Source organism: Lutra lutra, chromosome 15 (assembly GCF_902655055.1).
Source record: "Lutra lutra chromosome 15, mLutLut1.2, whole genome shotgun sequence".
In the NCBI taxonomy this organism is placed as follows: Eukaryota; Metazoa; Chordata; class Mammalia; order Carnivora; family Mustelidae; genus Lutra; species Lutra lutra.
Window position 1 is genome coordinate 18,696,185 of NC_062292.1, and position 17,992 is coordinate 18,714,176.

Genomic DNA, 17,992 nt, shown 5'->3' on the forward strand with positions numbered 1-17,992 from the left:
CTGTACAAAACGGGTTCAGAGTTAAACGGGGAATAAAAGCCCACTGACAAGCACTTCCCTAATCCAAGATTAGGTTCTACGGTAAGGTGGAGCCTCTCCAATTCATGCACAGAGCCACTGTCCAACAAGCCCTCGTTATGTGCCAGGCACTGGGCTAAACGTTGCACTGCTGTTTACTTAACTCTCACAACAAACTTCCAAGACTGACATCTTTATCAACCCCATTTTACAGATGGAGAAACAGAGGCAAGCCAGTTACAGTGGCAGAGCGGGTGCCTGCTACCAAGCTTCCTGTTCCCAACGCTTGCTCTGCCCTTTGCTTTAACACAAAGGTGGTACCCTCACGGGACTTCTTGTCCGGTGCTGAAATGGTGAGATAAAGGGCCCCTCCGAGTCTCATGCTGGCCCATCTGACAACCAGGATTGAAAGGCGCTGAGGAGATAGGGCAGGGCTGCAGAGGGACCCAAGTCTCAGGTGGAGGCTGACTAATATTAAGGTATTGGAATCTTCGATTAGCTTTTGGAGAAATAATATGGTCATAGGAAGTCAATAAACCAACCCGAATGTTTAAGGAAAGATAAAATCATTAACAAAGTTTTAAGAAAGAGCAGGAATATGAAGAGCAGAGGGACAAGAGTATGTGGACGTGCGTCCGGCACGAGTAGAAAGAAAAAATTAAGACTTTTTTTAAACCAAAATGTTCCTGAGCACCAAAGCGTAACCACACAGCACCCTAGTTTGAGAAGCACAGACCTAGGACTGGCCCCCTCTCAGGGGAGGCCTCTAAGTTAAATCTTCCTTTCCATAGAGGCAGGTGCATAAGGAATTCGAGGGGCTGGGCAGGGGCGGGGTGGGGAGGCTGGGATGAAGCAGAACGGAGAGGGTAAGCATTCTGGCATGGTCTCCTTTCCCGAAGGAGAGAGATACGCAAAGGCAAGCAGGCTGGAATGCTAGTGAGAAACACACTCGTCTCCTTGGATTCTGTGTCCCCAGGCTTCTAGCCCTGGCCCAGGAATACAGAGCTCTAGATTCTTTTCTCATTACTACTCCTGAGTTTCTGGCTGGAGACTAGGCACGGGACATCTCCACCAGAGGTGATACATGGTTTTTCCCAGCCAAACAGGCATTAAGAGCCCTGCTCTGGCTTCCCAGGCTGCCCCACACACCTCAGCCCTTCCCGTTCTTGGTTTGCTCCTCCTGGGAAACCCACCCTTCCCAGGCCTGGGCTGCTGCATCTCTCTGGCACTGATGCTCACTCCTGCCTCTCATGAGCTCCGGACTGGCTTTTCCAGAGGACAGCTAGACAATTCCATCCTTCTCAGACTCTGCAGATGCAACTATGTCGGAAACACCCACTTTTCCCTCCAAGTCCTCCCTTCCTGCCAGGCTCCCTCTGCTTGCTCATGAAATGACTGTCCTAGTCCCTCGGGGTAATGAGTATAGGTATTTCTGGTTTCTTTTTCTCTATTGCCCTGTTGAATTGATTTTTAAAACTTTTCATTATATTTCTTAAACACTTCTCAATTTTATCCACCCCCCTCCAATCCATTGACAAGGCCCCTCAGAGGTTACCGGGCACCTCCCATGGTGTATGTCTCGTCCACCCCCTCCTAAGTAGCTGATTTTCCTGCCCCTATGTCATCGCCTCCCCATCCCCATTAACCTCCTGGCACACTACACTACTACCAGAGTTACCCACCGATCAGGTACCATAAATGGTCCATAGAGTAATTTTTGATGGACTTCTTGGTAACGATTTGTCCTGCCTGACATTCTAACAATTTGGTCCCATTTAGCTATCCAGTCTTGTATCCCATTATGCATACATACATGCACACACACACCTGATTCTCCATTGCCCCCCCTGCCCAAAATGTTCCCCCTGCCCCCCGATCTGCCTCTTAACTCCCAATTCCTTCTCTAAACCTAATACCTTCGAGATAAAAATTCTCCTTTCCAAAGCTTTTCAGAACGGTCTCAATCAGAAGGAATCCCTCCATCCTAATACCACCACGTTGCTGCGTGACTCTCTGACAGCCCGTGACATAGTGTGTAGGTTATCCTTATGATTTATGTTTTCTGATCCTCCCAAATGACTACGTGTTCCACAAAGACTCTATGACTTACTCCCTTGCTATCAATTCTCATTGCCTTGTATGAAGCAGGTGTTTAATAAATGTCAGCGGCATTTGATTTTGAGTTCATGAAAAAAATCTGAAAAATCACTGAGGATTTCTTATGGAACAAACATGTTAGACTTCCGCGGTCTCTGGGTCAAGTCTGAAATCAGTCTAATGCTAATGACTCTCAGGAGCAGCAGCATGGGTACCTAAGGCATTTGGAAACTATTGTTCCCCACAGCCCGGTCAGGGCAGGCTAGAATTAATCAAGAGCAAAAGGAGCACCTGGCATTGTCACACAGGCCACAAAAATGTAATTAAATTGAAGATAAAGGGAATTAAAGTCTGCAATATAATATTTTTAAAAGCCATGTTAGTAGAGGTGGAGGTTTATTGCCAAACGCCCCCTGTGTGTTTATTTAATCAACACACCACCTAGGACAGTACCATATTAAAAGCTTTTAATAAAACAGTCATTCAGATATTAGATTTGAATTCTGGTCAGCATGCTAAAGCTCTTCCACAAATCTTTTAAAAGCAATTTCCACTTTGTAGCTTCCTAGTGACAGCAGAAACATGAATCAACATATGCTGCATTGATTTGGGGTTTCCATGGAGACTGGAAGGACACAGGGAAAGGAAGGACAGAAAGAGGCCACTTGGCCCAAAATTCTACTAAAAAAAAAAAAAAGTCTCGATTTCATTCCTCTGAGTATTAACAGCCTCATTTCCTGCTCATCAGTTCGAGCATCCGGATATTTAATTTGTAATAAGTCTGCTCAACTTCTCACAAGGAACATCAGAGAGGTAGTGGAAAGAAGTCAGCAGTCAAAGGTGTCGGCCCATGAGGTTTGCAAAGAGAACTGAACAAGCACAGGAACTGGAATGGGAAGAAAGGGCCTCTGGTCCTAACTCCGCCATTATCTAGCTCTGTGATGCTAACTACCTTAACTAGCTCTGTGACACTAACTACCTTAACTAGCTCTGTGACACTAATTACCTTAACTAGCTCTGTGACACTACCTTAACTAGATAGCTATGCAATCACTAACATAATGAAGAGCTTTGAATTTCAATTTCCTCTTCTGTAAAACCTACAATTACCTGCCTATTTCTCAGAATGGTTATAAGAAAGTAATGAAAGTGTCTCTGGGAAGGAAAATGCCTTGCAAATTCTAGTCCACTCTGTACCCTACCACGGTCGGTCCACCTATCAGGGTTCCCTTATGACTGTCTGACTTTACCATGGTGAGAAAGTGATACACATTAAGTGGAAACTACACTCTGAATTTCGCCTTTTGCTCTTTTTCCCAGGCTGGTGATATGTGGCGATCTCAGGACGCTCTCTTGTGATACTGCTCCGTGGCAGCGAGCCCCAGCTCCAATCAGCCACCTGATCACCAGAGTCAACAACTGATACCCTTACAACCACCCTGTACACTTACAACCCTGCTGTTTCCCACTTTCAGTGCAATACTCAATAAATTACAGGAGATATGCAACACTTTATTTTAAAATGGCCTTTTCTGTTAGCTGATTTTACCCATTGATAGCTAATGTAAGTTTTCTGAGCAAGTTTCAGGTAGGCTAGGCTGAGCTATGATGTTTGGTAGGTTAGGTGCATTAAACACATTTTCAACTTATGATATTTCAACTTAGGATATTCAACTTATGATGAGTTCTTCGGGACATAACCCCATTCTAAATGGAGGAATATCTGTGTTACGTTTTGTGATGCTCTGAGCTTCTCTTTAAAGGGAATTTTGCCGACAAGCAAGTATATGCAAAAAAAATTTTAAAAAGAGAAAGAGAGAGATTGCTGAGTTAGTGGTAAGTAGACTGACCTGGAAAAAAGAAGAGTGAGTGACTAGGCTGAGTTTCAATCCCCACTCTGTAATCTTCCAGATCTGTGACTATGGCATGTTACTCTGCTTGAGTCATTTTCATCACAGGTAAGAGGAAGATTATAGTACCACTGCCGTAGGCTTGTTAAAGGATTGTTATACAGCTTAACTGAGGGATTCAAGCAATGCTTGGCAAATGGCAAATGAGTGTTTAGTGTGAGCTTTAGTGTGAGTTTAGCTATCTCATCAGCTTCATCATCTGTAAATTGGGAATTAGAATTCCTGCTCCTTCCCTACTTCCCATAGAAGATTATTTGGATGACACCTGCTCAACTAGTTGATAAACTGCTTTGGAAAATGTACTAAATAAATACAATGTTATTATTTAAAGATTCATGTTTACTGTCTGCTAGCGGAGGTGAAACAAAAGTGAAACACGTTTGGGAGGATTTTCAAATGTCTAGGCATCTAGGCGTAGAGGGGGTGACATGTGTCTCTGATACCTTCTTCATTGTCTTTTGTTCCTTTCAATCCATCATTTATCTCCTTACTACTCACTGCAGCCTTTTCTTTTTTCTCCCTCTTTTCTCTCTTTACTATCTTTATGCTTCTCCTTTTAAGTGTGTCTAGAAGGAATTTTAAAATTAAACTTCAGAGACTTTGGATTCTAAACTGAAATTGTTCCTTAGGCCTCCTAAATTAAATGGCACACGAAGATGGGGCAAAACGACACAAAATCAGGAGACATTATAGGATTATAGGAATTACAGGACTGTCTCTCCGACAGTGGTCAGCAGTGTTAGATATATATCTATGTATTTAAAGAAACACATCAACCAAATGTAGTATGTGGAATATATTTTGGATCCTGATTCGAATTTAAAACCATAAAAAATATCATGAGATAATTTGGGGAAATTTGAGCACTGATTAGATATTGCTATTAGTAGGATATTGACATTGAGGTTATTTTTTTTCTTAAGCAACTTTTTACTTAGAGATACATTCTGAAATATTTAGAGTTGAAATGCTATGCTGTCTGCAAATTGCTTCAAAATCATCTAGGCTGGGAAGCAGGAGGTAGTACACAGATGCTCATTGTTCTATTTTCTTGACTTGTGTATTTTGAAATTATGCATAAAAATGTTATAAATAGTGTGACCACTGACAATATGTGCTTCAGTAAAATGAGCCTACAAAGTGTAAACTTTTAGTGTAAGGAAACTGAAATATAGAAAGAGGCAATTTGAATGGGTATTTATTTCCTGTATTGTAAGTTTTCTTCCCCATGAATATATCCATTTTCAGAAAAGCCTTTTATTTGACTTCTAGGAAGCAGGTGCCAAAATCCGTAGAGGCTTAGAATGGGTATGACTCTTAGATATCACCTACAGAAATTAAATTTTAAAGAATTTGCCCAAGATCACATTTCTTAAGGCATGGCCAGGACTCCAGCCCAGAGCTCCAGGGATGGAATCCCACTACATCCTTTCTTCCCACTCCTGAGTTGCCCACCCGCACATCTGGAATCTAGGTCAGTAAGTCAACCCCAGACGAGGCTGCAAATGATGATCTGTTTGTTTACCTCCCCAAAACTTTTCCATTCCTGTTGTAATCGAGCCTTAAACAGCAAACTTGGTTTTTATGAACTAGCTGAAGGGCAGGAAGCCACAGTACAGGGAAAGAGAGGGCAACAAGCACAATCCTTCACACACCCCCAGCCGGATCTGTTTCACCAAGATAATCAAGCCCTCAAGTATGAAATATTTCAACCTCTCTCCCTGTCTCCTCTCCTGCGAGTCTATCCAAATTTACACACAAGCTTACTTTCTACCCACCACTCACAGATGTGTCTACTCCAGGTAGATCCTTTCTCCTCTGGACTTGAGCCCCTCTTCCCACCTGCCTGGCTTCACCAACCCTTTATCTTTACTCTGTCCTTCCCCCATGTTATTCTACACTTAGAAATAAAAATACTTTCATTTAAAAAAAATTCTCCCTGGGTGTAGGGGAGGGGTCCTCATATTGTCAGCAAAACTACCGAAAAACATTTCCTGTTTCCCTACTTCCTACCCTTTCATCAGACCTTTACACTTTGATTTCCATCCCTACCATTTTGCTGAAAGAGTGACCTCTATATTGTGAGGCTCAGTGGTCCAATGGTCCTTACCCTTATGGACCTCTTAGCTTCATTTGTCATGGTGACCGTTCAGTCCAGGCACCTCCATCCCCTTGACCTCCTTAGCCTTACACTCTCCTAACTGGTCTTCCCGTTGGTCTCTTTTGCTGGTCCCTCCTCTGCTCCCCCATAATGCTGATATTCTCCTGCCCTCCAGCCTTGGTTTCCTGCACTTTTCTCCTTAAATGCTCCTGGGCAATCTCATCCTTGCTCAGAGTCCCAACTGTATCAGGTATACTGATCATTTCTGAATATTTTCCACTAATTCCAGACCGTCTTCTAATTATATAAATTGTTATGGCCTGTGGATTGCTGAACATACCCCCTCAGGTATCCTACAGACACAACAAATACACATTCATCTAAAAATAGAGAACACAATCGTCCCTTCTTTTCCTGACCCATTATATCCCCCAGCCCCATGTCACCTCACACACACATACAAATCTTCTTCCTCTGGAATTCCTGGTCTCAGTTTCTGACACCACCATCCACTGAGTAACTCAAGCCAGAAATAGGGAAGTAATTAGACAGGACTCCTTTTCTCTCATCTCCTAGAGTCAGCCAATTAACCAAATCAGACTGATTAAATCTCCCTGGAAGTTCTCACATCTGTCCCCTCCTCTCCATCCTTACTAGTACTGCTCTGCTCCATGTTCTGCTCCAAGGTCCCTGGTTCCTACTTTCATTGTCTTTGGTCTCTGTGATCCAGACATGCTTCTCTACATCAGAACATGCCATGATTAGGTGCCCACAACTCTCTTCTCCTAACTGGACTCTTAACCCCACCAAGGGCAAGAAAGTGGATTCATTCATTCATTCGCTCATGCATTCATTCATTCAAACATTTATTCAGCTAACATTTAGGTATCTCCTAAGTGCCAAGCAGCATACCAGGCATAGTACATTATCTATGCACACTGCATACATGAAAGCTGTATTTTTTATCTCTGCATCTCCAACATCTAGCACAGTGCCTGGCACCAAGAAGATGCTCCATAAATGTTTGCTGAACATAACTGAGCCGGCCAGTGGACAGGTGAGTGAGACCAGGTTTACAGCAGGATGCTGGCAGGGAGAGGCAGCCAGTGGACAGGTGAGTGAGATCATGTTTACAGCAGGATGCTGGCAGGAAGAGGCAACTTAAAGTCATAGACACGGCATAGGCTCCAGTGTCTGGTGACAAGGGTTCAAGTTCCAACTCTGCCCATTCAGGGCTGGGTCATCTTGGCTGAAGACCTTGCTTTCTTATCTATGAAATCAGAATTCCTAAGGCCATGCCAACCTCCTGTTGCATAAGCAAACATGGATTGTGCATTATTCAGCGTCACGAAAACATGAAGTCATATTGACAGCATCGAAGTCATAGAAAGCAGGGGCCCAACACCAAATGGGGGCGGGGCTGGAGGCTGCAGAGGAAGGGGCAGTAGGCCCGACAATCAGAAGCAGCAGGACCTAGTTCTCAAAGCCCTGGGGCTGCGATGTCAGTACGAGGGGTCGCCATAATTGCAATGTGGCTCTTTCCTATCTCACAGTGCCAGGGCACTGGCTATCAATCTCTTCCCCTCCTGAGGCAGGGACAAAAGCTTTACCACTTGCCATCAGGGTCTATAGCTGTGGGCAGAAAGCAGCTCCAGCCCTCTCCCCTCCTCTGAATATAAAACAAGCTCTTGCTAATCCTCCATTTTCAACGACTTTAGCCTTCCTCCCAGCTCCATTCTGGCCAGCCACTTAGAGTCACACAAAAAAGGAAACTCTGCAGCCATCAGACCAGGGATGGGCTCCGGCCCTGGAGCAGCAGGATAGTGGTGGGAAATAGTGGAGTGGAGTCTGGGCCACCTTCAAGGACAGATCTCGCTCTGGGATCTGCTCCTCCCTGCACAGAGCCCTCAGGGAGAGGAGGTGACTCGCTTTGGTGCCTGTGTGGGGTGCACATTAATGTCTGCACTGGGGGCAGGGGGAGGGGCCGGGGCTGTGTGGGTGCGCTCTGATGCACACAGATGCTGAGCAAATTCTGACATGTTTCCTTGGGAGACAAGGCCTAGTAGAAAGGTAGGAATCTACCTTAAGCCATTCAGCTTTTCTGAGGCCTTCTTCCTTCTAGGACCTTTTGTTGAAAACCTCAAAAGCCTTTTGGAAATTCCATACACAGCACACTAATAAAGGCCCTGATGGGAAGGCTGATGCTGCCAGACAGTGAAAAATTTCCTGATCCCTGAGGCAGAGACAGAAGCAAGGAGCATTTCTAGCATTTCTGGAGATGGAGGTGTTTGGACAAAGAGGAAATTAAAAAGCACAAAACAGAGAGCTTGGGATCAGAAGGGCAGCACAAAAACGCTAAGCCGTAAAGTTATTACGCACAACAAAACTCAGGTTCACACGGCGCAGTCACAACCTACAAATAGCTTTCACTTCTCTGGCTGAATTTGACCAAGTTTCTTAGCCTCCACGAGCCTCAGTTTGCTCTGGGAAGTTGAGAAGATGAAACAGCATAGTGCAGGGAAAATACCTAGCTCTGGTAATGGAGCTACCACTATTCCTTTTAGTTTATCTCACAAACACCTTTGGAGGTAAGCTGAGTGCTTATACCTGTGCCCATTTTACAAACCACAAAAGCAAAGCTGTCCAATAGCCCTGAGTGAAGGTAATAGCCCTAGGGAGACTTGAAACCAGGACCCCCAGGGTTTTCCCTATTTTACACACATTTCAGCAGACTCAGTATGCTGCTGCATACCCATCACTGAAATCCGCATTTCGAGGATTTTTTTTTTTTTTAATGGAAATATGATGGGTTTCGGTCAGCCATCCATCCACATTCTTACTCAATCCCCTGGGAGTACCTCGCGTTTGGGAAATGGTTATCATTAACCAAGCAACCATGATCTATAGGTCAGAGTTAACCGACCCATGAAAGAAAGATGTTGACCTCAGTAACAGATTTAATTCAGTTAGACAACGATTATGAGAAAGTTTTCAGGGGCATCTGGGTGGCTCAGTCGGTTAAGTGTCTGCCTTCAGCTCAGGTCATGATCCCAGGGTCCTGGGACTGAACAGTGCATCGGGCTCCCTGCTCACCTCAGGCAGGGGTGGAGGGGGCCTTCTCCCTCTCCCTCTGCCCGCCCCTCCCCCTGTTTGTACTCTCTCACTCTTTGTCAAATAAACAACATTTTAAAAAGGGGGGGTGGGAGGAAGAAAAGAAAGTTTTCAGATTCTTTGTGTGTTTGGCACTGGGTGAAATTAAAGAAAAAAAGTGCCTGTCAGACCAGGTTCCTTGGGGCAGCTTACCAATGCCTGGCCACGGTGGGCTACAGGGCTCTCTACAGACTCCAATCCCTGCTTACCCCAGACCTATCAACCTTCTCCAGGAAACCTACTCTGAAGATTGAGCAGAGAGCAAATGGTTAATAAAAGCTAGTTTACTGGATTGATTGGGTGCTCATGGGGCTATCATTCCCAAAATAATAAGAGCCATCAATAGCATCATAAATATCACATTGTGCGTTCACAGTGTTGAGATTTCCCCAAACATGTATAGGCCGTCAGGATAACAGCTGTCTCGCTGCCCCACTTTCTAGCACCCCCCCCCATCTTCCAAGAAAACCCTCAAGGTTTCCAAATCTGTAGGAACAAATAATCCAAAAACAGCCCCGGTTGCAGGCTGGGGTAGGCCTTCCTTACTTCACTAGGTTGAAAGCACTCCAAGATCAAGACTTACAAGAACCTGAAAGCCCATGTGTGTGAAACAATGCATTGAGAGTGAGTGGCTCTATCACAGAAAGAGAAAAGCCGCTGTTCTCCTCCACGCCTCCCAAAAGTCACTACCAACACAGCCCTCAGAAGGACCCATTTAGCTGATGCCAGGGACTTGTCACCTCCTGTAAGTGGCAAATGTGCCCTCAACTCACGGCTTAGCAATTGGTGACCTGCCCCCCCCCCCAAATAAATAAATGGTAGCTACATATGGGGATGGATGTTAACCACATTTGTTGCAGTGATCACTTTGCAATACATACGTACATCAAATCATTATGTCATACATCTGAAACTAATATAATGTTACATATCAATTATATTTATATTAAAAAAAAACACTTGCCCCAGAAAGTCTAGTGTTAAGAATATGTCTAAGAAAACAATCCAGAAGGTAAGCTAAATTTTAACTATGATGTTATTTCAGCATTGTATATAATAATAGAAAAAATCTTTTTAGTTAAAATAAAAGAAATCAGTGACCTGCCGATGGTTGTTAGTTAACTTGATGGTGGGGAGCCTTTCACAATGTCTCTGTGTATCAGATCGTCACATGGTACCCTTGAAACATCTCCCAATTTTGTCAATTATACTTCCATAAAGCTGGGAGCTGGGGAGACACAGAAGAAACTGGTGACCTCAGATGTACTTTAAATCTCCCTCCACTCATTGGCATGGTGAGTCCTTCTGCATCGGCATTTGTCACCAGGGTTAGTCACCAGCAACGCTGGAGACCTGCACGCTGAAAAAACGAAACAGATGCCGTGGGCAGCCAGACTGCTGTGCAGGCGATCCACTGAAAACAGCAGCAGAAAAGACATGAATGGAACGAAAAGAGACAGTGTCACAGTCCAGATAGCAAACTACAATATTCTCAGAGCCTGCAGGGATGTGAGGGAAGAAACCGCATCTCTCCAGGGCCAGAAAACAGGTTTCAGGGGACCTGGGGAGTTAGGACTGAGGAGAAGGGAGAACAAAAAAAGAGAACCTTTGCAGCTTGGCACCCACTGAGTGGGAAGAATGGCAAAGTCCTGCACTCATGCTCTTGGCAGGGGTGACAGGCTTGCCCCCCTCTGCAGAGCTCTGTTAGAGAATGAACGAGGAGGACTGATGGGAGGACAGTGCCTTTTCTGGCCCGAGGTGCCCTGTCCGTCTCACAAGACTGTGGCTGGGGATGGCCAGTCCGGGGAGCCCTCCAGGCCCTGCTGGAAGGAGCAGCTCTCTCTTACCTGTCTGGCAGTGGGCAGTGCAGCAGGGAAGGTGTGGCTGGCCCCGGCCCCAGCCGGGCATGGCTCGGTGAGGCCCTGAGTGATGGAGTCAGCCACCTCCCTGTACAGGGGAGAAGGTGGCAGAGGGCAGCCCCCCTCACCTCAGCGCCCCTAGGAGAGCTGCCGCACCATGCCGCTCGCTAGGCTCCCGGCTCCTGCTGGCTCTGCTCGCCTGGGGCTTTGCATCTCATGAACAGGGAAAGAGCGAGCAGAGCAGCGAGGGAAGGGGGTGGGGAAGCGGGGGGAGGGAGAGGGGCACTCTGACAGATGATGCGCAGAGTCGGGGGAGGACCGAAGCCTCGAGCAGGATGGCACTGCCTTGTGTGGCTCTCCCGCTGACAGCTCGTCACTGAGGGGCCGGCTGCTCTGGAAAATTCAGGGAGAGGCAGAGAGCAGAGGGGGCGGCAGAGCCGGCAGGTGGGGAGGGAGGAGGTCCCCATATTGTGCAGGGGGGAAGGAGGTGACGTGGGGTAACTGGCACAGGAGAGAGAGGATGACCTGCTTTGGCTCAAAAACAGACCAGTTTGGAAACATCACTTCATGAGGCAGTGTGGGGGAGATACCGGAGCACCATATTCCTGGCCTGCCTTCAAGGTGGTCTCTATCCCCTTCCAGAGCCAACCAGCAAGGCCACTCTGCCTTGGGAATTTGGAATGGCTAGACACTTTAGATCAAGCACAGCTCCAACTTTCTCAAAGAGAAGAAAAAAGAATTGGCATGAAAGAGTGTAATGCGTGAAATATTTGGTGTCATATGTCACTCTACCCTGCAGGCAAGTCTAAGTGCCCCCTCTGTCATCTGTCCAACTTCTGACCAGGAGGTTGCAGTGTTAAGAACAGGAGAAAGAGGCAGCACCCCCCACCCCAGGAGGGTATGGAGTGTGTCATGGGATGCTTCTGTCTGTGAAGTTCTATTTGGATGGTCAGGAGCAAAATCTGCTGGGCAGCTTGGGCCAGTGCCTGGGGAAGCTTCTGAGCCTGAGGGATACCCCATAGCATCTGATGCTAGTCTACTTGACCTGTCACGGATGCGTAGCGGGGTTCACTGCTCAGGCCCCAGAGCTGACAGTCATCTGCTCTATTTACAACCACAGCAGAGGAAGAGGCTGACAGGGAAGAAAATAAACAAACAGTGGAAGCCAGAGAAGACCAAAGGAAGCTGCAGCTGGGATAACACACAAGCTTGGCTAATGAGGGGAAGAGAAATCTCAGAGAAGGGCTTCTCTGGAGGGAGCGGACAGGAGGCAGAGGGGGTAGAGAACCGGTGTGCTGTGACTTTCTAGGGAGCTGTCCACCCCTGGTGCTCTTCTTCTGGCCTGTCTCCAGAGTCCTGACAAGCGCTGCCCCAGATGACCCCTCGGGGGTGCTGGACCTTGCCTCTGCAGATGGTCACAGTCACCAGCTCACTGATGCATTAAGCATCACAGCAGTTCAACAAAATCAGGTCAATGCAGCAGGCCATCGTCGGAGCCTACTGCGTGTTGCGGGGGAAGCAAAGGTAATGAAGAGAACTGACTTAGGTCTCCCATGATCCAGAGAGAGAGAGACTTACCTAAGTGACTCTAACGCATGGATAAGTAAGCGGAAGACTCAGTGCCACCACCACACCAGGGGGAAATAGAGACAGCCACCTGAGCCATCACATTTGTCCTCCCAGAGGTCTCATCTGACCTGCACCTTGAAGGTGACCTGTGGATTTTGACAAGTCTGAGTTTAATGGGGGGAAGTCAAGACAGAGGAACAGCCTGGGCAAAGGGATGGAGTCTAGAGGTGCCTGGTATGGTGTGAAGAGTAGTGAATGTTCTTTCTAGAGAGGCTGGAGCAGGACGTGAAGTGGGATAGGAGGAGGCCACGGTGGAAGATGTGATTGAAGGGGCACGTTGTGACCAGGTAGGAAAAAACTTCAAATAAAAAAATGATGGTCAAGTCATTTTCATGATCAGACCTGTGCTTTGACAAGACACTGAGTGGAGAAGGACTGGGGCGGGGGGTAGGAATCCAGTCAAAGTTATGTTGTAAATCCCCAAGTGAGTAGACAAGCACCAACATGAAACAGTATACCCAAGAGGAAAAAACAAGGTACAGAGATTTGGGGCAGCTAGATCAGCTAGACTTGATCTGATGTGAGGGATGGGGGAGAGTCCAGAACAGGGAAGGGTAGGAAGGAATTGAGAATGGCCCTACAATCTCTCATTTGAAAACCGGCTTCAAAGGCCAGGGGACCTCAGTCCTGCCCTGCAAGGAACCTGATGAGTCTAAAGAACCCAAGTAAGCAAGGAAACACACCCTTCCCTAGAGCCTCCAGAAGGAACAGAGCCCTGTGAACACCTTGCTTTTATCCCAGTGAGACTCGTGTCAGACTTCCAGCCTACAGAACGGTTGGCATGGGACCATTTGTTACAGCAGCTGTAGAAAATAATATAGAGGAGCTGTCCTTGGTCAGAGTTAGGACATGTCTTGCTCAGTGTAGACATACAGAAACCACGGAAGAACCAACATCAGAAATTAGATAACCTCCTCATTTTAGTGAGGTGCAAAGTCTAAATATCTCCCTTAGAGTATGTCATTCTCACACACATGCGCAAATGTAAGCACACGTGTGCATGCACACACATACATGTGCGCACACACACACACACACACACCCCACAAGTGAATGCCTGAGCTCAGTCTTAAGTGATTCATTAGGCTCCCTCCCCTTCCCAGGCATATTCTACTTCTGGCAAAAGTGGCTACCTCTCTCTAATTAGCCATTGTTGAGGAAGGCTTTCTTTGCTCTCCCATATAGTATCACCTGTCAAAGGAAACACAGTTAATGCTTAAGGCTTAAGAGAAGAAAAGTAGAGAGGGGGGTACCTCCTTTAGCAGAAGAGAGCCTCTGACAATGAGAAAGCAGAGACTGCCAACTTGAAAAAAGAAAGTAAACAAACAGAAACAAAATCAAAATAACTCTGTCCCAGGGTAGGAGAAGTAGATTCTGAATAGGAAGGAAACAGAATAGAAGAATGGATAGATACGGTTAGTCAAAGGGGCCAAGAGAGCTGCTGAACCTCACCCTGTGGGCCAATCTATATATAGGTCTGCTAGAGTTCAACCCTCCTTATACTTGGATGCATAAGGGCACAGGCCTGCACATATTCACGTGCAAACACACACATGCGCATCACTCACAGAGTTTGAAATGTGCACGTATCTGGAGGTTATTTATAGAGAATAGGATTTATATCTATCCAGGAATTCTGTTCTTGACCAGATCATTCTGTAGGAGGTCTGAATGATCCTTCAACCATACACACTTCTCCCCTATCCCCATTTCCACAGGCAGCAGATAGAAATGATAAAGAACATGGATTCTGGTACATCAAGAGCAGGTACTCTGTATACAAATTCCACTTCTGCCACTTACCAGTTTTGTGACCTCGAGCACTTCACTTAACCTTTCTGTGCTACAATTTCTTTTCCTTTAAATTGGGATATTCATAGCACCTGCCTCATAGGGATGTTATGAAAACTGATGGGTTTATATGTAAGCAGTTTATTTTTTTTTAAGATTTTATTTATTTATTTGACAGACAGAGATCACAAGTAGGCAGAGAGAGAGGAGGAAGCAGGTTCCCTGCCGAAGAGAGAGCCTGATGCAGGGCTCAATCCCAGGACCCTGGGATCATGACCTGAGCCTAAGGCAGAGGCTTTAACCCAGTGAGCCACCCGGGCGTCCCCCTATATGTAAGCAGTTTAGACTATGGATAATGGACATCCCATCTGCTCCCTCAGGATTCACGATCCCCCTTGATTGCTCATAACATCCTATACTTATCCAAATGTGTACGTGTGTGTGTACAATTTTAATTATCTGGTTTCTTGTCTGCGTATTCCCACTAGACTAAAAGCCCCACAAAAGCAGAAACTATACCTTGTTTCACTTTGCTTTTTTCACTTCATCTCATGTGTTCAAAAAATCAAAGATGAAATAGAGTTTTCTTTCTTACCCAAGATTTAATTCCCAGAGTATAGGCATAGATGGTCTAAAACTTTTATCTGTACTAGCTCTCTGTGGGCAAGCCATCCAACTTCTTTGAGTCTCTATTTCCTCTTCTATTATATGACAGTGCTAAGCTAGGTTATCTATACATTTTCTTCAATTTCCATAATTCTACAATCCTGTACTATATTTCTCTTGCTCATCTGGAATAAATCCTTGGAAGACTTTGGACAAAGGATGCTTAGTAATTTGATAAGACCACTACTCAGTTATTATCTATCACCAGGAGTGTAGACTGTGGAAGCGATGGCCCTTGGTTTGTTCACAGCTCTCTGCACCCATGCCCTTGGATACTCTCTCCTGCGCTGATTCTAGATGCGGCCATGTACCTTGCTTTAACCAATCAGACAAGAGCAAATATGATACAAGTAGAGGTTTGAGAAGCACTTGTGAACTGGAGTTTTCTGTCTCTTGCTACCTTGGAATCCCGTAGCCACCATGTAAAGAAATCCACACTAGATTACTGGATGAATAGAAACATGTGATCTAGTCACCACTGTCCTACCAACCAATAGCCAGGCAACTGCTAGACATGTGAAGTCATAGATAATCCAGTCACCAGCCAATATACCAGCTGACTGTGGACACATGAACAAGATCAGCTAAGCCAGCCCAACCAAGATTGCCCAAATGACCTACATCATTATGACCTCAATAAATGATTGTTGTTTTTTTTTTTTTAAAGATTTTATTTATTTATTTGACAGAGATCACAAGTAGACAGAGAGGCAGGCAGAGAGAGAGAGAGGGAAGCAGGCTCCCTGCTGAGCAGAGAGCCCGATGCGGGACTCGATCCCAGGACCCTGAGATCATGACCCGAGCCGAAGGCAGCGGCTCAACCCACTGAGCCACCCAGGCGCCCAATGATTGTTGTTTTAAGCCAAGAAGTTTTTAGGATGTTTTGTTACACAGCAAAAGCTCACTGATACATCATAGAGTAGCCCATATTTCGAAGCCCATTCTGGGTACTTCTAGCTCCATTCCCTGAACATCAGTCTTTTTTATTGTACCCCCCCAACTTTATTAAAAAGCAAAAAGTGACATAGGCAACTAAATGAAATCCAGGCTTTATGAGAGATTCAATTTGTGTTTGTTTCTTCTGAAACCTTGGAAAATCTTTCTATGCCTCAGGGTGATTATATAATATATTAATAGATATACAAATTTATTCACCTATCAGGGCAGAAGCCACTTATCAAACACAGCTTTGGAAGTAAACTTTGTGCAGGTGATTTTGCCAAAGTGTCTAATTTTTCCACCAGAATTGCTTACTCTTAGAGAGCAAACAGTCATCCTTCTTGCCCATCACAGTCCCTAGGGTAGCTTTTTGGTGATTTCCAGACCTATAAATCATGGCCCAGTTACATTTATAAAATTCCCAAATGGCAACTGCAAGGCCATTATTTTTCCAAATAAGAACATTAAATATTTATCTACCATTGCCATCATTTTATAAAACAAAGATAATTTTGATGCCAACACATACAGGACATAATCTCTGAATGAAAGATAATTCTTCCCATGAAAGTACAATTGGCAACCCAGCACCCACATTTAGGTACATAAATATTAATATAAGGAAATATTTAAACACAGACACATGCATATGCCCATGTACACACATGCAAACAAAGACACACACAGTACACTGTGCTATTTTTTTTTCTTTCATTTTTCTCTGACCACTGATTTGCCTTTGGCACCTATGGATGGACTTGACTTGTGAACCACTAGCCTACTACACTGCATATACAAAACAATTGCGTGGTAGAACACCTAGGGGATATTTTAACATTCATAACCTCTACTAAAGGGGTTAGTTTGTTTCCGGACTGACCTGGAAGCCTACACTAGAGCAGATTCTGACCCTTCCCCCCACTGCAGCTGATACAAGTGAGATAAATTTGTGGCACCATAAAAGTGGACACGTTATAACAGACAGCTGTTCTGTTCCCAGAACACAGTTGAGGGAAAATGATCTTCCTTTATTCCAGCACACTCAGAAGGGTACAGCTAATGGAGATCAGGAATCTTACCGAGGGGACTCTGTGGATCAAGTCTGAATTTTGAGAAACTGCAACACGGCTTACAATCACTCTTAAATAGGCATTTAGGAAAGCATTCCCTCTGAGACTAATATCGAACATGAATGGCCCAGTACACAGAAGTGGTCACTAGACAATGCAGAAGCAAATGAAAGAATAAGAGAGTTACTACCTGAACACAAGAGAGATTTCCCAGCCTGCACCCTGCCCTTAGATATAAGACCTTGGACACAAAGAGCAAAACACACTCCAGTTCAGGGTACGTGTTGTGCACATGCTTAAGATACATGTTTAGGGGGCACCTGGGTGGCTCAGTGGGCTAAGCCTCTGCCTTCGGCTCAGATCATGATCCCGGGGTCCTGGGACCAAGCCCCGCATCAGGCTCTCTGCTCAGCGGGGAGCCTGCTTCCCTTCCTCTCTCTCTGCCTGCCTCTCTGCCTGCTTGTGATTCTCTCTCTGTCAAATAAATAAATAAAAATCTTAAAAAAAAAAAAAGATACATGTTTAGTAAACCACTTATATACATCCTGTGTTTGGTAGATGTGGAATTTCAAAACTTCCATAGGATCAGGCACCTTTATCTACCCACTTATGAGCATCTATACCATATATACTCAATATAAAATGTGTTGAATGGATGAATGAATGAACAAATGAACCTCTACATGAGATATGGGTTATTTATTAATTCAATCAACATATGTTTATTTAGCACACTGTACTATGGGTCAGGCACTGTGACAA

At 45.3% G+C, this 17,992-nt stretch overlaps 1 protein-coding gene across 2 annotated transcripts in view; it reads right to left on the reverse strand.

The window, feature by feature from the left end:
* RGS8 (regulator of G protein signaling 8) overlaps window positions 1-17,992 on the reverse strand; it is a 94,350-nt gene that overhangs the window by 30,651 nt on the left and 45,707 nt on the right. Inside the window, exon 1 of one of the 2 annotated variants that reach the window (XM_047705192.1) lies at window positions 11,124-11,484. The exons of the other annotated variant lie outside the window; for it this stretch is intronic. The gene's annotated coding sequence lies outside the window, so the exon portion shown is untranslated. Of the gene's footprint in view, window positions 1-11,123; window positions 11,485-17,992 lie in introns of those variants that run through there. 2 annotated transcript variants of the gene reach the window in all.